Here is a 21,847-nt window from a genome sequence, read left to right as displayed (position 1 = left end):
ATTTATTTCAATTATCAATAGAGTTAATTATAAACTTAAAAAAAAACTATTTGGATTCATCTTAAAAATATAAGACATCATTTTTGAACTTTTAAAATATAAGAAATCAAACTAACTCAACCTCAAAAATGAAAGACTTAATCGTTAATTTCATCTTAAAAAAATTAGATTTAGATATTATTCTCGTCTGCTGATCTTAGTTGGATTTGAAAGTGGATTTCGAGTATGTTGATCTTAGTCAGATTTAAAAGTGAGTTTGGAGTTGAAGTGACTTTCCTTTATTGTTGAATCGAGATGCTAGCGAAGGGGTTCGACTTGTTGATCACACTTCGACGATCAAGTCAGTGAAAACATTCAAATTATAAAATATGTATAAGTGTAGAGTTCTCAAAAAAACTTACCTTTACTCAGGGTTTTAAACCCTTCTATAGACATTCCTTCAACAATTTCATCAATAAGAATATTTCGTTAATGTATACCTTTATTTTTCAGGTATAATGGGACATTATTCCTAACAGATTTTATTTACATTGAAAATATATATATGCTTAACTACTTCAGTTATTCATCATGTTGTTTCACTTTTAATTACCCTTTTAATATGGACTGCTAAGTATCTAGGCTGACCTCATGACACATCATTAGGCCCATTATTCACCTTAGGTCGAGCTAGGTATCCTCCAAATGGGCTTGCCTAGCCGACCTATTACACTCAAGTGCTTGAGTCGAAGACCCGAGCTCGTCCGTCCAGTACACAACCCCCTAGGCTCAAGCCGAGCTTGACAAGGCGCAAAGGTTCTCTTGCACCGACGACTAACATGACATTTCTCACAGGGGTTGCTGGGACACGGTTACTGAAACGTCTCGTGACAAGACATTTCACCTTACTAAATATGGAGCGTACATGTTGCGCTCGCATCGACAGTGAGAAAATCCTACCGTTCCACTTCCCTCTTTCGAATATATCTCTCTCTTTCTCTCCACGCTCATCATTGTGCTCCAGCTTTCTTCCTTTCAAAAAACTTCCCTTTCCTTCTACACACCACCTCACACCGTCGTTTCTCACCAGAAAACCATGTATGCTTTATTCGCTTAATTTCACTAGGTGATTATCATTTATTTTATTGACTATATCTTGAGAAATGCATCTTAGTTTTACATCGATTCGATTCATTTTGTGTGTGCCTTACCCTGAATTGTGTTCGTATTATATCTTTGTTTATGCTTTAGTTGTCTTCGAAGATGGATTATAGTTCTGCTTATCCCTAGGAAAAAAAGGAACTTCTTAAAGAGACCTCTGTTTATACCACCCGTTTGAAAATTATAGAGCTTAGGGAATTTGGGGGGTTGTCTAAGCAAAAAACATGAAAGTTTAGTAAAAGTAATAGAGTGTAAGGAATGGGAGCCTATATGTAGTGACGAGTCGTCGAAACCTGATGGTCCATTTTGCTTTTTCTACGCCACATTCTTCACCAAGGTCCTACTTCACCTTCCCTTGTCGATCTTCAGAAAATAACTATTATCTAAGTTGAACGTGGCACCCACCCAGCTACATCCAAATAGTTGGGCGTTCATCCGAGGTTTCATAATTTTGTGTTCCTAGTGTAAGAATTAATGGCCTTAACAATTGGGGGTGAATTGTTTAAGGGAAGTTTTTCGCAAATACTAGCTAAGAATGAAGATTGATGTTGATTTACAAATCAAAGAATCAGATCAGCCAAGAAAACAAAACTGTTAAAACTGTTATCAGAAAAACAACCGGTTAAAAATGCGTTTTAACTGATTGTTTATGGCAGCAGAGATAAAATCACAAGTCAAACAACAACACACAACCTCCTTGACTTTACACACACACAGTCAGAATAATCCTCTGACCTTATAGTTACACAGTTTACAGAATACAAACTAAAGAACAATTACAAGAGAATATGGAACAGATTACACCTGATTATAGGAAATCACAGTTGCTCCTAATCCTCTCTTTAACCAAAGCACAGCTCAAGGCAATCTTGCTTTCTTGAATCCAAATTTTCACTCTAAAACATTTTTGAATATTTTTCTCTGTATTTGAAATAGGAAGGGTAATTACAGCTATATAGCTCATCAAACTAGTCATTTTAATCAGTTAAACATGAGCCAAAACAGTTCGTAAAGAACTGAAAACAAATTTAAATTTTTTATGAAAAGTTGTTAAGAAATTCAAAAATCAATTAGTTGAAATGTCGATTTAACCATTTGAATTGGTTTTGACAGTTAAGTCAACCAAAACCAAAACATTTCAAAAGACCCTTCAGATAGGCTGAGGAAAAACAACCGATTAAAACGAGAAATCAACAGGTTGTTTTTCACTTAGCTTTGAAAAACATTTTTCCTTTTTAAGACCAGATTGATTCAGTTGTGAATTGATTAGGAGTGGATCTAGCAAATTCTAAACTACCTAGAACTAAACCCTAAACACAGCGACAAGGTCTTCAAGCTGTCTTCATGGATTTAGAGGCATCAAAGCTTCATTTTCAACACCCAGCTCGGCATTTCGCCGACTATGGAAGTCTTCCTCTATTTCTTCGAACTCAAACATTCTAGTCGCTAGTTGTGGGTTTCTCTAAATCGTGCCCCTGGGACAAGTCTGCTTACCCTCTTCCAATCATCTTATAAAAAATTTAAAATCTGTTTCCTCAAAGTCTGCACCTCGGCAAGAGATTCATCCCTACTGGACAACTTCCCTTTGTATTGAACACCCAACCCCGATTCCAGAGTTCTCTGCGCTTGGAAGACCTGCCCCCAAAGGACCAAGGCATTTGTGAATTCTTGGAAGGTTTCAAGGTTGTCTTCGACACACCAACACTCTTGACCAAGGAATATCTCCCCGGTGCTCTCAAAGACTATATCGGTATATCACCCTTCTAACTCTTGAAAGCAAAAATTACTCCAAGACCTTTAAGTATTTGTTTGTTTTTGCAAATAGCATGTTTTCTAACATCAGCAAGGCCGAGTTGGCCGAGCGTACCAGAAAAATGAGGGCAGCTGCGAGCATGAACAAGGATTTTTTATTCCAAAAGAGGAAAGCTTCAACTAGTGTTGCTCATGTCCAATCCAACCAGGACGAACAAACCACCTCGAGCCTTGTCTTCAAGAGGAAAAGACTAGAGAAAGCTCCTCCTACCGAACATTCTCACTCGGATGGTCGAGCCCTCAATCAAGAGATCATCACCATCCAAGAGTGTGAGGCCAAAAGCTCGCAGAGGAAAAGCTTGTTGGACCCCGATTTCGACATCCCAGCTCATGGTGAGTCATTCTTTTTTCCTGGTGAGGACAAGGCCAAACTGATGGCTCATGACGAAGACCACCTCTGTCACGATGTCGAGAAGCTCCTCAGTCAAGCATTTTCCTTGACTTGCCTAGCCAACGTCAAGGTAAAAGATCGAAAAAGGGTTGAGGAGCAGCAGTTTAAAGAGAACATGGAACTTCATCAAGAAGTTGAACACCACCGAGATGAAGCTAACAACTTGGGTGTTGCTTTGGCTGACAAGACCCAGGAGGGACTAATCCTTGCTGAGGAGAAGGGTAAACTTTCAAACGAGATTGAAGACTTGAAGAAAGAGCTGATGCGCAAAGGGGGAGAACTTTCTAAAGCAATTGACTCCTTCAAAGAGGACGCCACCCAATCTTACCTCATTGGATTCGAAGTTGCTTTGAAGCAGGCAGTCGTTGTCCACCCTACTATCGACTTCTCGGAGCTAGACTCGAGCAAGACCGTGGTTGAGGGAAAGCTAGTCGGGGATACTGAATTTGAATTTTTATGGATTGTATTAACTATTTACTTTTAACTATTGAACTAATTTATGCTTGGACTCTTTGCTAACATTTATTCGGCACTTCAAAACTTTAGACAATTCTAAGACGATTATTATTTTGGAATCAAAAGGCTTTACTTATAGTGCTATGAATGTATGCAAAAATGCTTTGCCAATTGAGCTAACTTACCTTTTATACCCTAAACATAACATGATCAACGTAATCTTTACTAAACTAGTGGGACGAAAGTCATAAACGATATTAGTTCTTAACAAAAAGGATAACCTTTTAAAAATCGATACCTTTCGAATTGGTCGAGTTGTTTCCCCTTCAATTCAATTTGTCCATCGTTTGTTTGGATATTTTCAACACAATTCGTTTCTCCAGTCATCAAGAGGTGTAATATGAGTTCGGTCTTGTCAAGATAATGAGCTTTGACGATATATGCCTCCAATCAGGGTAGTTTTACCACGCAATTACCATATCTATTCCAAGTTAACCCACCTCACGGGGCGCCTGTTCGAACAAATACGTTTGTTCTGAGCTAGATCGTCTTACCTTGTGCTATTTGGATAACTACACCTGTTTAAACTAATTCATCTCACATGGCGTCTTTACTCGGATGACTTCATTCGTTCTGAGTTAGATTGTATTACCATGTGCTAAATCAAATAATTCATTTGTTCAAACTAATTCATCTCACAGGGCGCCAATACTCAGGTAATTGTGTTTACACCAAGTTAGATCGTCTTATCGTGTGCCATCACGAACAACGTCACCCGCTTAAACCAATTCATCTCATAAGGTGCCTATACTCGGGTAATCATGCTTACACCGAGTTAGGTCGTCTTACCGTGTGCCATCTCGGGTGACTACGCTATTCAATTCAAGTTAACTTATTTCACCCATCTCTCCAAAGAACAAATTTACTATTGGGTGAGCTCATTAAAAAAACTCCCTTTGAGAGAAAAAGAGTGTCACCTCACATAGAAACATAGTGTTCAAAGGAAATAAATGAAAATCTAGGTATCTTAATTGAAATAAAACTTGAGATTTGTTGCATTCCACGTTCGTGGATAGCTCCTCCCTCCACAGTTTCCAACTTATATGCGTCGTTCCCGAGTACCTCGACCACGCGGAATGGACCAGTCGATTCGGAGATAACTTATTCCCAATCTGATAGGGGTGGGCCTTCCTCACAACCAAATCGGCGACCTTGAACTACCGAGGTTTCATTTTGGTCTTGTGTCTTAACTCCACCATTCTCTTTAAGGTTTCTGAGTTTATATGGGCGTGATCACGTACTTCTTCCAACAAATCTAAGTTCATTTTTCATCCTTCGTTGGATTCTTCAGTGACGAAAATTTGAAATCTAGGAGAATTTTCTTGTACTTCCACTGGTATTATAGCATCTGACCCATACACCAAACTGAATGGCAATTCTTTTGGTGTTGATTATGAAGTTGTGTGATAGGACCACAAAATTCTTGGAATTTCTTCTAACCAGTTTCCTTTCGCCTTTTCTAGTCTACTTTTTAGTCCTCTCAAGGACCCTATTGGCCAACTCGGTCTGCCCATTCGTTTGTGGGTGTTCTACCGAGGGGAAGATCTGCTTTATCCCAAGCTTCGTGCACAACTTTCCCAACTGTTGGTTGGCAAATTGGGTTCCATTGTTAGATATTAAGTGTCTCGGAATCCCAAAGCAGCACACAATGTTCTTCCATACAAAATGTCGGACTTTGTGAGAAGTTATTTGTGCAACCAATTCAGTTTCAATCCACTTAGTAATATACTCAATGGCGACGATGAGGTATTTCATCTGGCGTATGGCCAAAGGGAAAGGGCCCAAAATGTGTATTCCCCACATATGGAAAGGCCATGGGTTGTAAATCGATCGCAACTCCTTAGCTGGTGCGTGTCACCAATTGGCGTGCTTCTGACGTTGTTCACATCACTGGACATATTTCCCGCAATCTTCCTTCATCGTCGGCCAATAGTACCCTGCTTAAATAATTTTCAACGAGAGAGCTCGTCCACCGATGTGACTGCCACAAACACCCTCGTGAAGTTCAGACATTATCCGGGTACATTGGTCTACACTTACACAAGTGAGGAGTGGACGAGTATAACCTTAACGAAATAGGTTCTCATCTATCAGGATATACCGACTGTTCCTCTTGATAATTTTGGCCTTTACGAGCTCGGAGGGAATTAATTTGTCAGCGAAATATTGTTTATAAGGTGTTAGCCATGTATCCTTGGTTTTGATTTGCATAACCTCCTAATGTTCATCTTCAGGAAGTTCGTGAATGGTTATTCTCGGGACTTTTAGGGTTTCTTGGATCATCGATCGATGTCTTCTCCCTTGTTCTAGGCTGATCTGCAAGACCTCCAAATGGTCAACCTTGTACAACTCCTATGTGGTTGTCCTAGGCGATTTCAAGGTTTCCTGGATTACTAACCTCTGTCGACCTCCTTTTCCCAAGTTAGCCAACTTAGACAACAAGTTCGCTCGAGAATTTTGTTCTCCAAGGACATGAACAAGGTCAAATATAGAGAAAGCTGCTCTTAGGATCTTCACATACCTGAGGTACGAAGCTAGTTGTGGGTCATTGGCCTGATACTCTCCTGTGACTTGCTCGGTTACGAGCAGTGAGTCACTTTTCGCCAACAAGCGTTGAGCTCTCAACTCCTTTGCCAGCAACATTTCTGCTATCAAGGCTTCATACTCAGCTTGGTTGTTGCTCACCTTAATGCAGATTTAAGGGTCTGTTCGATTAATAGCCCATTTGGTCCTTCTAGTTGACTCCAGCTCCGCTCCCTTGTAGGTTGGAGGACCCATCAACTGAAAAGACCCATTAGAAATCGTCTGGGTCAGACAGGGAGTCCTTGGATGAAAGTTCTACCATGAAATCTGCATATACATGGCATTTAATTAGCCCTCATGATTCGTACTATATGTCGAACTCAGACAACTCAACCACCCAACGAACCATCTGACCTGCAATGTCAGGCTTTTGCAGAACCTTATGGATGGGCAGGTCGGTCATTACAATCACAGTGAAGCTTTGAAAGTAATGACGAAGTCGCTGAGTTGTGAACACCACAGCTAAAGTAGCTTTTTCAATAGCTTGATACCGAACCTCTAGTCCTTGTAGCACCTTGCTTACGAAATAGTATGGCTTTTAGATCTTCTCCTGCTCTTGCAAAATAACCGAACTGATAGTCCGATCTTTTATTGAAAAATATAGACGAATAGGGATTCCCAAAGTCGGTTTATCGAGAACTAGGGGACTAGCCAAGTATTCCTTTAACTTGGCGAAAGCTTTTTCGCATTCATCTGTCCACATAAAACGGTTATTTCTCTTAAGACATTGGAAATAAGGATATCTTTTTATCTCCATTTGTTGATAAGAAACAAGACATGGCGACCATGCACCCGGTTAGTTGTTGTACTTCCTTCACATTAGTCGAACTTCTCATTTCTATGATCGTTGTACATTCATCCCGGTTCGCTTCTATACCTCTCACAGTTAATAGGTGTTGAATCAAGTGTGTTAAGGCTTTGAAGAATCCAAACCCTTTGAAAGTTGATGGAAGGCTAGATATGCTTGTTGTTGCTGAGCTGTCTTTACATAGGATCTGGGGTAGATTATTTGTGTAAATCCACTCTTGATTGAATCCAAAGCTTAAGCATTCTCAAACCTTTTAATTGAAAAATGTTTTTCAAACTAAGTGAAAAACAACCTGTTGTTTTGTCGAAACAACCGATTGTTTTATACTTAGGTGTTTTTAGAAAGGTTGAAAACTGTTTTTGATGGTTGACTTGTTGTCAAACCAAAACAACCGATTGATTCGAGCATTCAACCGATTATTTGTTTTGGGACCATAACAGAAAACTGTTTTGTGCTTTGACTGAGCATTAAATGATTTTATAACTGATTACGCTCCAATTTTAAATGTTTTGACCAGTCTTTGAATGCAATAAATAGTTTGTTCAGTTTATGTAACAAACAAGAATTGAGATTTAATAAAAAAAAAATTGAGTTTTTCACTGATTTTTCTTTTGAAGAGTTGGAGATTGCTTTGAGATCGCTTTGATCAAAGAGAGTGTGATATAGGATTTTCATCTTGTATTGATTTCAGATCTTTTCTGTAACAAGTGTAATCCTTTTGTACTTTGAAGAAACTTTGTGTGTGAAGCTGAGAAGTGTTGTGTGTTCTTGAGGTTGTCAAGATCAACATTCTTAGTGGTGTTTGAGCTGAGCCAAAGGAAAGTGTGTGTCTTGAGGGGATCAAGGTCACTTCTTTGGTGGTGTTGTAAGTAATATAAGGTTGATTGCTTAGTGGATTCCCCAGTGGTTTCTGGGAAGACTGGATGTCGCTATTGTTTTAAGAGTGAACCAGTATAAACCTCTGTGTGCATTCTCTCTATCCCTTGAACTCTTTAATTTCAGTTTATATTTGTGAACTAGTATAAACAACCGATTGTTTCTGCGAAACAACCGATTGTTTTTCTGGTGCTGTGTTTATTAGCTTTGTGTTTTTGGCAAACTGATTTCTTAATCAAGTTTTCTCGAAGTGATTTCATTCTAGACTTAAAAGTTTGTGAAAACCCTCTTTAAACCATTCATCCCCCCTCTAGTTTAAAGTCATACATTCTAACAATTGGCATCAAGAGCTTGGTACTTGAAAGATAATCAAGTTTGATCCGAAAATCTTTTTCTATGGCTGAAAAACTATCTTTTGAGGAAGGTGCTTCAATGTACAAACCACCTTTATTCTGTGGATTGAATTACAAGTATTGGGAGGCTAGAATGAAAATCTTTGTTGAATCTATTGATCAAGGAATTTGGGATTCAATCGAGAATGGTCCTTTCATTCCAAAGCTTAAAAAGAATGGTTCTTTTATTGCAAAACCTTGTTCCCAATGAACCAATGAAGAATGTAAGATGGTCAAGCTTGATTTTACTACTCAAAACATAATAGCTTATGCACTGGATACTAATGAGTTTTTCAGGATATCAAAATGTAAAACTGCTAAAGAGATGTAGGACACACTCAATGCTACTCATGGGAACATCAATGAATCAAAGGAAGTAAGGTCAAGAAGTCAAGCATGAAGGAAAAGGAGACAAAACAGAAAAAGCCTCAACCTCTGCTTCATGGCCAAAAAGGAAGATGACTCAAGTAGTGTAAGTTCTTTTAACTCCTCAAACTCTGAAAATTATAGTCAATTGCTTCAAGCCTTTCAAGAAACACATGAAGAAGCCAACCGATTGGTCCTCTTGAACAACCGGTTAAAGGGAATGAATAGCTGGCTTGAAAACAAAGTCAAAACACTGGAAGAGGAATTGGAAAATTCAAAAACAGATTTTGAAAACCTAGAAATAGTTTACAAAAACTCCTTTTGCAAGTGTGATACTCTTATTTGTGAAAATTGCGAAAATCTTGAAAAGAAAGTCCATTATCTTGTTAAAACTGTGGATAAGCTTTCTAAAGGTCAATCCAACTTTGAGAATGTCTTGGCATCTCAAAACTGTGTTTTTGGAAAAGCTGGATTGGGTTTTAACCCACAGAACAAGCAAGATATATTTTCAAAGTCATTTTCAAAACTGGCAGAAAAACAACCGATTGGATTGTCGAAACAATCGATTGTTACATGCTTCTATTGCATGAAAAGAGGCCATTCTGTCAGATTCTGTAAAATCAGAAAATATGTTGTTCCTAGGGGCTTTATGAAGTGGATTCCCAAGTGTAGTAAAGGTTCAAATGATGAATGTAAAACAAATTGACCCACATTCATAAGGGGACCAAATCTTTGTACTTGAAAATCTTCTTTGTAGGAAACCTTGGAGGAGACCATGCAACAATGGTACCTGGACAGTGGGTGCTCCAAGCACATGACTGGGGACAAATCAAAGTTTCTAAGCATCTCCTTTAAGCAAGAAGGGCACGTTACTTATGGGGACAACAACAAGGGGAGGATTCTTGGGAGAGGATTCATAGGAGACAAATATATCTTGGTCATTCATGATGTTCTCTATGTAGAAGGATTAAAGCACAATCTGTTTAGCATTAGTCAATTGTGTGACAAAGGATATCAGGTTATCTTCAAAACAAACTCTTGTGAAATCTGTCTTCCCAACACAAAAGAGGTAATGTTGATTGGTAAGAGAATCAATAATGTTTATCTTCTAGATGTCTTTTCACCTTGTTCAATTGGTTGTCTTCTATCCAAGCATGATGAGTCTTAGCTTTGGCATAGAAGAATTGCTCACATTCACATGAATCACTTGAACAAGTTAATTTCTAAAGATCTTGTGATTGGGCTGCCAAAGCTCAAGTTTGAGAAGGACCGTATTTGTGAAGCTTGCCAAAAGGGGAAACAAGTGAAAAACTCTTTTAAAATAAAAAATGTTGTTTCTTCTTTAAAACCTCTTGAGCTACTTCACATGGATCTTTTTGGACCTTCAAGAACCATGAGCCTTGGTGGAAACTACTATGCTCTTGTTATTGTGGATGATTTTTCTAGGTTCACTTGGACTCTCTTCTTGGAATCAAAAAGTGATGCCTTTTCTGCATTCAAGAAGCTTGCAAGAAGATTGCAAAATACAAAGAACAACAACATAGGCTCTATAAGAAAAGATGAGAAGTTCAGCAAGTTCTGTGAAAAGATGAGAATTCTGCATAATTTCTCTGCTTCAAGAACTCCACAACAGAATAGTGTGGTTGAGAGGAAGAACAGGTCCCTTGAAGAGCTAGCTAGAACAATGCTAAGTGAATCTTCTCTTCCTAAGTATTTTTGGGCTGATGCAATGAGCACCTCTTGTTATGTGATGAATAGAGTGATAATTAGGCCAATTCTGAAGAAGACTCTTTATGAACTCTTCAATGGAAGGAAACCAAACATCAATCATCTCAGAGTTTTCGGTTGCAGCTGTTTTGTTCTCAACAATGGAAAGGAAAACCTAGGGAAGTTTGATGAAAAAGTTGATCATGGTATCTTCATAGGCTATTCTCTAACAAGTCATGCATACAAAATCTACAACAAGAGGCTAATGACTGTAGAAGAGTTTGTTCATGTTGTCTTTGATGAGGTGGATCGCAAAAGCATTCAAATGTCGAAGAACAATGCTGAAGAGGATGAGAAGAACATCAATTTGGAGAAGCTAGACATCTGTGCAGAAAAACAACCGATTGAAATTCTGCAGCAGAGTGAGTTGCCCAAAGAATGGAGGATTCCTAGAGATATGTCAGTGGAGAACATCATTGGGAAGATAAAGGAAGGTGTCTCTGCACGTAGCTCCATCTCAAACTTCTGCAGGCACACTGCTTTTGTCTCTCAAATTGAACCAAAGTCAATTGATGAAGCTCTCAAGGATGAAAAATGGGTTGAAGCTGTGCATGAAGAGCTGAATCAGTTTGCAAGGAATGAGGTATGGTTTCTTGTCCCTAAAACAGCTGAGATGAACATCATTGGTTCGAAGTGGGTGTTCAGAAACAAACTGGATGAGGATGGTGTCATCACAAGGAACAAAGCAAGGCTAGTTGCCAAAGGCTACAATCAAGAGGAGGGAATTGATTATGGTGAAACCTTTGCTCCTGTTGCAAGATTGGAGGCTATGAGGTTGTTGCTGGCTTTTTCATGTATGAGTGGTTTTAAACTCTTTCAAATGGATGTCAATAGTCCTTTTTTGAATGGCTACATCAATGAGGAAGTGTATGTGGATCAACCACCGGGCTTTGAAGATCATCAATATCCCAATCATGTCTTCAAGCTGAAAAAGGCTTTGTATGGGTTGAAGCAAGCTCCAAGGCAGTGGTATGAAAGGCTTAGCAACTTCTTGCTGTCTCATGGCTATGAAAGGGGAATGATTGACAAGACTCTCTTCATCAAAAAGTCAAATTCTGAAATTATCCTTGTGCAAATCTATGTAGATGACAACATCTTTGGTGCTACACAAGATAGTTTGTGTGAAGAATTTGTGGTTGCTATGAAAGGTGAGTTTGAAATGTCTATGATGGGAGAATTGTCTTTCTTTCTTGGATTGCAGGTTAAGCAAACAAAGGATGGAATCCTTCTATGCCAATCAAAGTATTGTAAAGAGATTCTCAAGAAATTTGAAATGGAGAATTGCAAGGAAGCAAGCACACCTATGCCATCAAGTTGCTACATGGATGCAGATGTGCTGGAAAAGGGGTAGATCAAACTAAATACAGAGGTTTGATTGGCTCTTTTCTCTATCTAACAGCAAGTAGACCAGACATTATGTTTGTGGTATGTCTTTGTGCAAGATATCAAGCAAATCCTAAGGAGTCACACTTCAAAGCTGCAAAGAGAATTCTGAAATATATCAAAGGAACATCAATTGTTGGGTTATGGTATCATTCTCACTCTCTCATTCATTTAATTGGCTATTTAGATTCTGATTTTGCAGGATACAAGCTAGATAGGAAAAGCACAAGTGGCACTTGTCACCTTCTTGGTTCAAGCCTCATCTCATGGCATAGCAAGAAGCAAGCATGTGTGTCTCTCTCTACTGCTGAGGCTGAGTACATAGCTTCTGGAAGCTGTTGTGCACAAATCCTATGGCTCAAACAACAACTTGCAGACTTTGGATTGCAAATCAGCAAGGTCCCTTTGATGTGTGACAATACAAGTGCTATCAATCTTACCAAAAATTAGATTCAGCACTCAAGAACTAAGCATATTGAGATACGCCATCATTTCATTAGGGATCATGTAAGCAATGGGGACTGTGAAGTGAAGTTTGTAGAGACAAAACTGCAGCTAGCTTATATCTTCACAAAACCATTACCGAAAGAGAGGTTCTTCTTTTGCGAAATGAGTTAGGTATCCTTGACCTTCAAAATCTTTCCTAAATCTGTTTTAATATCTGTTAGAGTTTATTTGTGAAGACAAATAGGGGGAGAATTGATTGGTTCTTGTGTATCTGTCTCTGGAATTGTTTAAAACTGCAGAAATCTCTTATATCAAAATTGTTTCTGCTTCTGCTGATAGAAACAACCGATTGTTTCGTGTAAACAACCGATTGTTTGTCTGGAATATTGTTTTCAATATGTGAAAATCCAACCTGCTGTTGTAGGAAGCATTGGATTATATATATACTGTTTTTGCAGGAACTGCTTTAGATTCAATCAATCCAACACAAGCAACCAGGGATTTTTCTTCATCTAATAGGGGGAGATTGTTGAATCAAGTGTGTTCAAGCTTTGAAGAATCAAAACCCTTTGAAGGTTGATGGAAGGCTAGATATGCTTGTTGTTGTTGAGCTGTCTTTAGATAGGATCTGGGGTAGATTATTTGTGTAAATCCACTCTTGATTGAATCCAAAGCTTAAGCATTCTGAAACTTTTTAATTGAAAAGTGTTTTTCAAACTAAGTGAAAAACAACCTGTTGTTTTGTCGAAACAACCGATTGTTTTATACTTAGGTGTTTTTAGAAGGGTTGAAAACTGTTTTTAATGGTTGACTTGCTGTCAAACTAAAACAACCGATTGATTCGAGCATTCAACCATTTGTTTGTTTTGGAACCATAACAGAAAACTGTTTACGCTCCAGTTTTAAATGCTTTGACCAGTCTTTGAATGCAATAAATAGTTTGTTCAGTTTCTGTAACAAACAAGAACTGAGATTTAATAAAAAAAACAGATTTGAGTTTTTCACTGATTTTGCTTTTGAAGAGTTGGAGATTGCTTTGATCAAAGAGAGTGTGATATAGGATTTTCATCTTGCATTGATTTCAGATCTTTTCTGTAACAAGTGTAATCCTTTTGTACTTTGAAGAAACTCTGTGTGTGAAGCTGAGAAGTGTTGTTTGTTCTTGAGGTTGTCAAGATCAGCATTCTTAGTGGTGTTTGTGCTGAGCCAAAGGAAGTGTGAGTCTTGAGGGGATCAAGGTCACTTCTTTTGGTGGTGTTGTAAGTAATCTAGGGTTGATTGCTTAGTGGATTCCGCAGTGGTTTCTGGGAAGACTGGATGTACCTCTTGGTTTAAGAGTGAACCAGTGTAAACCTCTGTGTGCATTCTCTCTATCCTTTGAACTCTTTAATTTCAGTTTATATTTGCGAACTGGTATAAACAACCGATTGTTTATGCGAAACAACCGATTGTTTTTCTGGTGCTGTGTTTATTTGCTTTGTGTTTTTGGCAAACTGATTTTTAAATCAATTTTTCTCGAAGTGATTTCATTCTAGATTTAAAAGTTTGTGAAAACCCTATTTAAACCATTCACCCCCCCCCCCTCTAGTTTAAAGCCATACATTCTAAAAATAGGAAACTGAGAAATTTCCCTGCCTCAACTCCAAACACTCATTTATCAGGATTTAGCTTCAGATTGTACCTTGTTATCGTGGCAAATAGCTCCTCCAGCTCAGTGACATGCTAGTTTTCCCTCCTGAGGTGACGACCATGTCATCCACTTATGCTTGAACGTTGCGCCCGAGCATTGGTGAGATGATCCAATCCACAATGTTTTTCAGGCCAAAAGGCATCACCTTGTAGCAATAACTGACGATTTCGGTCATGAAAGTCGCCTTACTCTCGTCTTTGGGGTGCATACGGATCTGGTTGTACGATGAAAATGCATCTAGAAAGCTCAACAAGCGACACCCTGAGGCATTGTCAACCAAGGAGTCTATGCTCGGTAAAGGGTAGGAGTCCTTGGGACAAGCCTTATTTAAATAAGTGAAGTCAACACGTCCTCCACTTCCCATTCGCCTTTTTCACCATTACAACATTTGTCAACCACTCAGGGTATTGGATTTCCCTTATGTGGCCAGCAACTAGGAGTTTCTGAGTTTCTTCTTGGATGGCGAGACGCTTTTCCTCATTGAACTTTCTTCGTCTTTGAACCACGGGTTTAACCTTTTCATCCATCGTTATCCAGTGGCATTTAAAATCTAGATCTATTCCAGGCATATCCGCGGACGACCACGCAAAAGCGCTCATGTTCTCCGAGATGACGTCGGCTATCTTATCTTCTAGTTCCTTACAAAGTGAGGCATCAAGCTTGAACTTCCTTCCATTTATCTCCCTCTCTCGAACTTCTTCAACGGGCCCAGGTCGCCTCCTCGCTGATGTCAGCCTCTGTTGCCCATCCTGGCTCTTCTGGTTGGATAGTAACTGTGTAAGTTCCCATGCGATTCTTCAAACTACTTTCGTAACACTTTCGAGCCATCTTCTGGTCGGCTTTGATTGTAATTACCCCTCATTTGGAAGAGGGAAACTTCAGCTTCATGTTAGTGGTCGAGGCCACTGCACCCAACCTATTCAAGGAAAGTTGACCCAGAAGTAGGTTGTACGCGGAAGATGCATTGACGACGATGTACTAGATAGTGATCATCATGGCTGCACTTTCATCAAAGAAGGTCGTCCTTAGTTCGACGTACCCTCGTACCTCCACCTGGTCACCTGTGAAACCGACCAAACAACCATCATAAGACCTTAACTAGTTAGGGGATATTTGTACATTTGTAAATGTTCTCCAAAATATCACGTTGGTCGAGCTCCTTTGATCAATCAGGACTCTATGCACTTTTCATCCAACCGTGATAACGGATATTACCACTGGATCATCCTCATGGGGAAACACATCTTCTAGGTTGGAACTTGTGAAACAAAGGGAGGGCTGTGTGGGACGATCATACCTTCTTGTATCTAGGGACATCACTGCTTGGGCATATCATTTGTGTTTAGAGGCTAAGTTTCCACCTCCAGAGAATCCTCCTGAGATAGTGTTCAAGTCCCAATGGATTGGAGTTTCATGTGTCTGCTCCAGAGATGTAGTTTTCCCTTTCGGTTCCTCATGGCTAACCTCGAGATATTCCTTCAAGAAACCCTCTTTGACTAAATTATCCAGTTGATAACTTAGGGAAATGATGTCGTGCCCATAGGCTCTATGAAAGTCGCATCAGGTATCTCTTCCTGATCCCAAGAATCGATCTGTCTTTTGTGAAAACTTTAGCCTATCCGCTACCCCTGCCATGCCTATGAGCTCTTTGCAGGGTCCTTGGAACCTAAGCCTGATCGTTGTCTCATCTCTAACTTTTGTCTTAGGCTCATCCTTTTTGGAAACATACAGGACGTACCTCAGGTTCGTTCTCTTCTCAATGGATGCTTCATTGCTCTTGGCAGAGCGATCTCGGTTGTTTTCCTTGTATCTGGATTGTTTTGATCGTGAGTTGTTGTTTTTCTTGAGCACGGTTCAGCCTCGATATGGGTTGTAGCTCGTTCACGCAACTCGGATAACGTCTCCGCTCGATTCTTGATTAATGAATCATTGAACGAGCTTGTTGTCATCCCTTGCGTTTAGAGTTTGAAGCGACCACCTTTTCCTCGTCCTGAGTTTGGAGTCATACTGAGATTGCATAGAATCTATTCAAGTATTCTTTGAGTGACTCCCCTTCCCTCTTGGGGCGGCACAAGCTCTTTCATGATTTTCTAAGAGAACGACTTGACGTCATCTCTTGATGATAAATCTGGGGAATGCTCTCGAGTAGGACATCGGCCATGGCGGTGCATGCTCCTCCGCAGTTCCTCGTTGGTCCTACGTAGCTCATCGTTGGTTTGCACATGTTCTTCCATAGTTCTTCGAGAGGTTTCAATATCTATCATAAGGCGTGCCTGATTCAGTCGTGTTTCCTCACGAAGGCGTTCTTGGTCAGCCCGAGCATCAGCTCGTAGCCGCTCTTGTTCGGCCATAGCCTCTTCCCGAATTCGCACTGGTTCACGTCGGTATTCCTCATTTGCCTCTTGAAGAGCTCTCATGGTCTCCATAATTTGTTGCAAGGTTGGAGCCTCGCCTCCTTCGGATTCTTGTGTTCCTTATCTGGTATTTCTCATCACGTCAGATTACTCAGCTGCAAACGCAGGTGGGGTCAAATTTTATCGGGGCGCCAAATGTTCTCGCCTGCTGACCTTGGTTGGACTTGAAAATGGACTCTGAGTTGAAACGACTTTGCTTGGTATTGTTGAACGAGATGCTAGCCTTTTGTGACAAAGGAGGCTCCACTTGTTGATCACACGCTGACAATCAAGTCAGTGAAAGCATTCAAACTAGAAAATTTGTATCAGTGTAGAGTTCTCATAAAACTTACCTTTACTCATGTCTTAAACCCTTTTATAGGCATTCCTTCAACAATTTCATCAACAAGAATATAATTTTATCAACAAGAATATAATTTCATCAACAAGAATATTTCGTTAATGCATACCTTTATTTTTTTGGTACAATGCAACATTATTCCTAACAGTTTTTATTTAAATTGAAAATATATATACGTTTAACTACTTCAGTTACTCACCATGTTGTTTCGCTTTTAATTATCCTTTTAATATAGACTGTCAAGTATCTGGACTGACCTCATCACACATCGTTAAACCCATTATTCACCTTAGACCGAGCTAGGTATCCTCCAAATAGACTCATCTAATCGACCTATTACACTCAAGTGCTTGGCTCCCGAGCTCGAGCTAGTCCGTCCAGTACAAATATATTTCACATTCTTATTATAATTTGAGTTGAGTTTTTTCTTTAAATTTAAATTTTATCTTTTTTTCTCATACCGTTTAATTCATTTTGTTTCTATTGATCATTTGTTATTCTCATAACATTAAATTTGACCATTGAACAACTTAATTATTCTTAAATTATCAAACATAATTGAAATTTATATTTTAATTTGTTCTAATTATAATTTTACGTTAAAACACGTATAGAATAATAGATTTAATTCTTTCTTTATAAAGAAGCCCTCAAACTTGTAATCAATGTCTGAATTGGGCATGAAAGCAAAACCATTGACTCAAATGAATTGAAGTAAAATAAAATGACAATAATCAGTGTATTATTGGTCAACTTTGAAAAGTTCATTAAACTAAAATATTAGATATTCACACTCACAAATTTAAGAGTTTATTCAAATAAAAGGTTTTCAGATGGGAGCAATCATAAATGAACAATTTCACAGTTTCAAATATAAAGAATTGAAGGGATAAGATATCATAATGTAAAACCATATATTTACATTACATTTACCATGTGTGCTTTGAAACATCACAAAATCAATTGAGAACATACTTAACAACAAAACAAGAAGGAACTAAATGCCAAATTGAAATCACTGATACAGAATAAGATAAGGCTCTAATAATATAAATTTTGATAGTGAGAGGATATCATCATAAGCAACAATTTCTCGGCCCTTGAAAGGAACTTCTAAAACAGAGCTGCCTAAGTTATTCTCATCACCACGTTTAGTGTTCCCTATAGCGGAACCAAGTCTATTACCTCTTTCATGCTTGCTCAAAGGTGCCTCAGCACGCACAAGCTTTGACATATAACCTTTATCCTTCCTATTACCAACTCCTTCCCTCCACATCGCTAGAGGATTTGTTGCCCACAACACCTGAACCTGTTAAACACAACAACCTCTTTCAAATTGAGCACATCTTAGTTCCTCATAGCCTAATAATTTCTTTCACAACTAAAGGAACACATGCTTCCTTCTCCATTGTCCTTTACAATTTGGGAATGTATATTGTAGATCTCAGAAACCATGTTTTCAACTTTTACCAAACATAAACTGTAATGTTGAGAAATTCTAATATTGATTTCGGGTTCATGATCGATTATGAACTATAGCAGTTTCAAATAGTTGTTGCCTCGGATGAAAAGGGTAAACTGATATGAATGATCGTGTGTGTAAGTGTCTAGGTTCTCTCATAAGATATTTCGAAGAACGATTAGGCTTTGGACAAAGGGAACCTTTAGGTGGCTTCCGATTATACCAAGAACAAGAACAATGATAGAGAATTGAGAAAAGGAAACAAAGTGCATATATTATTCATATCTCAAATAATAGTTCAATACTTTATTTATAGAGTACTAAAGATTACAAATGATATAGATAAGTTATGCTAATTAAATCCCAACTAAAGATAAATGATAAATGATAGAAACTACTAATTAAATCCCAACTAATTAAATCCCAATATCTACTAATTAAATCTTAACAACCCAACAATAATATTAGTCAAATCCCAAAACTTTAGGATATAATAAGGCCCTCCCCACAACAACATTCTTGCCCTCAAGAATGGAACAATGGTACTTCGTCTTCAAATGAAATTATCCTTCTTAAGCATATCAGTTAAGGGTGTAGCAATGACGTCATACCCACGAACAAATCTTCTATAATATCCAACTAAGCCCAAAAACCCTCTTAATTGTTTTAGTGTGTGTTTGCTTCCAAGTGGGAGGAGGGAGGGAGTGATTTTTGTGTTTGTTTACATGGTTTTGAGAGTGGGGGAGAGGGTGGATGATTTTTTTCACTCTTCACAAAATGAAGAGATTTGGGGGATTGATGTGGATTGTTGTATTTTTACCAAAATATCTTTTTGCATTCATTTTATTACAATATATAAAATTAAATATTATATAAATTTATTTATTATTTATAATTTCAAAAATATTTAATTATACTATTAATAACAACATATAATTGTAAATAATAAAAATAAAAAAATAAAAATTATAATATATATCAACAATATATATAGAGTAACAAATGAATATAAATAATAAATATTATTTTCATAAATTTTAATATATTTAATAAATTTATTTCAATTTAACACAAAAATATTTTCATTATATTTTTTAATTTTTTAATAAAAGTATAAAAAATTATGAATATTATATATTAAAAATATTTAATTAATTCAAACCTACAAAAAAATTATAATTTATTATTCAAATATTTTTAATAACGAGGATAAATTTGTAAATTTACAATAAATCATCCTCACAAATCCACTCTATCATCCCTCAATCCAAACAACCTCACATATCCTCTCTAATCCTCACAAATCCACTCCCTCCCCTCCTCACAAATCCTCTCCTCAATCCAAACAGAGCCTTAAGGTTTGTGGTAGAGCCCAGCTTACCATGGCATTCAAAGGGGCAATCGTATCAATTATGCACCCACATTTTTTATCCATTTGGGTATCTAAGAAATTATGAGTGTTGTCACTGTCAATGAGAATATGTAAAGGTCGATTTTGATGATATCCAGCTATTCTCATAGTTCGGAACCCAACCACTATGGTTAATGCGTTGACTGAGATTTGTGGCTCTTTCATTTGCAATAATTCAGTCACATCACTGGGAGGACTATCATGTGAGTCATCTTCCTCCATCTCCATGACGTGAAGTTGTAATTTCGCACAAAAATAACGAAGGTCTTTGGCTCTACTTTCTGCTATGAACTCCGGTGATAAGTGGTGTGTTGGTTTGGGTTTAGGGGCCACATTGATTGAAGCAGACGACGATATAGGCACTGGTGCTGGACCCAAGACTCCCCTGTGGAATTTGGCCATCGAATTGCTTGAATTAGCTCCTTCATACGTCCTGGCCAAGGTAAACGCATGTTGTAGAGACTTAGGTCGGAACATTCATACCATCATCTGGATTTCTTTCTTTAATCCACCAAGGAAGCACCTTAGAATATGATCATCAGATAACTTCAATCTTGTAATGATTGAATTGAACTCTTCATGATAGGCATCAACTAAAGTCTTTTTTCATAGACGCAACAACTCAACCATGGGATCATCACCAATTGCACCAAACCCCATGTTGTCATTGGAGAGGCCATGGGGCCCTTCTCCTCGAGATGGAGTAAGTAATTCCTACATGGTGTCTTTCATAGAAAGAGTCAAGGTTTCCTTCAACGTATTCGCGAGTTCTAGAAACCTATTATCCATCCTTTGGGAGATTTTATCTTCCATCTCCTTAGCAGCTTGAGCGGAGCGTGTTGAATCTGCCATTGAAAGTACTGGAAAGTCTTAGCTGATACCAATTGATATGAATGATCGTGTGTGCAAGCGTCTAAGTCCTCTCATAAGAGATTTCGAAGAACGATTAGGCTTTGGACAAAGGGAACCTTTAGGTGGCTTCCGATTATACCAAGAACAAGAACAATGATAGAGAATATGATAGAGAATTGAGAAAAGGAAACAAAGTGCATATATTATTCATATCTCAAATAATAGTTCAATACTTTATTTATAGAGTACTAAAGATTACAAATGATAGAGATAAATTATGCTAATTAAATCTCAACTAAAGATAAATGATAAATGATAGAAACTACTAATTAAATCTCAACTAATTAAATCCTAACTAATTAAATCCCAATATCTACTAATTAAATCTTAACAACTCAACAATAATATTAATCAAATCCCAAACTTTAGGATATAACATAAACCCACTTCACTACCAAATCAATTTTAATTAAAACACATTGATCTAAACACAGACTTAAAGTTCAAAATTTTACCAAAATTGTAAACAGCTGGATAGAAAATTCGTCAAATTTGTTTCGCGCCTTCTCATTCCCCTCTTCAAATTCAAGGCTCCCATTTTTTTAATTGAGTTACAAACAACTAAGATGAAAATTCCTCAACTGCGTTCACTTTTGTTATACTAAACACTTCAGACAAAACCCTAAACATTCACAAATCATAATAAAAAACAGGAACTTCAAAACCCTAAGTGGCAAAGGTAAAAGGAAGAACCTTTTTTGAGCTAACGGTGATTCCGAATGAGGGGTCAACACCGGCGGCTATGGCGGCGTTGGAAGAGTCCTTTGACCGGTAAGTAATGAAGCCAACGACATCGCGGTCGATGCGGATGCGGGAGATAGCGTCATAGATCCCGAAGCGAGACTTGAGATCGAGGACGGAGCAGTCTTGAGGGAGGCCCATCACCAACACTACGGAAGGCGGCGCAGGCCTCGTTGTCGGTCTCTCCTCCTCCACTGGCTCTAGTAAGGGGTGGCAGCGTCGTGGCGGTAAAAATAGTGCATGTCTCGCTTACGACTCATTGTTTGAGTTGTGTGAATGAGTGAAGGAACATGATAGGATACTTTCTTAATAATTTTTCTTCGACTCTCCTTTTGTCTTGTTTGAATTGGCTTCAAAATTTTATACATAATTGGTGTTGATCTTCTTCTTACTCTT

General features: G+C 38.2%; 1 pseudogene; it reads right to left on the bottom strand.

Annotated features, from left to right (window-relative positions):
* Nucleotides 1-17,895: 17,895 nt before the first annotated feature.
* On the bottom strand, nucleotides 17,896-21,711 carry LOC137809617 (uncharacterized protein At1g27050-like; annotated as a pseudogene).
* Between the last annotated feature and the right edge of the window lie 136 nt (nucleotides 21,712-21,847).

This window comes from Phaseolus vulgaris, chromosome 2, assembly GCF_000499845.2.
Source record: "Phaseolus vulgaris cultivar G19833 chromosome 2, P. vulgaris v2.0, whole genome shotgun sequence".
NCBI lineage: Eukaryota > Viridiplantae > Streptophyta > Magnoliopsida > Fabales > Fabaceae > Phaseolus > Phaseolus vulgaris.
Note: the sequence above shows the minus strand (reverse complement) of the source record. Positions and strands in the feature narration are given on the sequence as shown.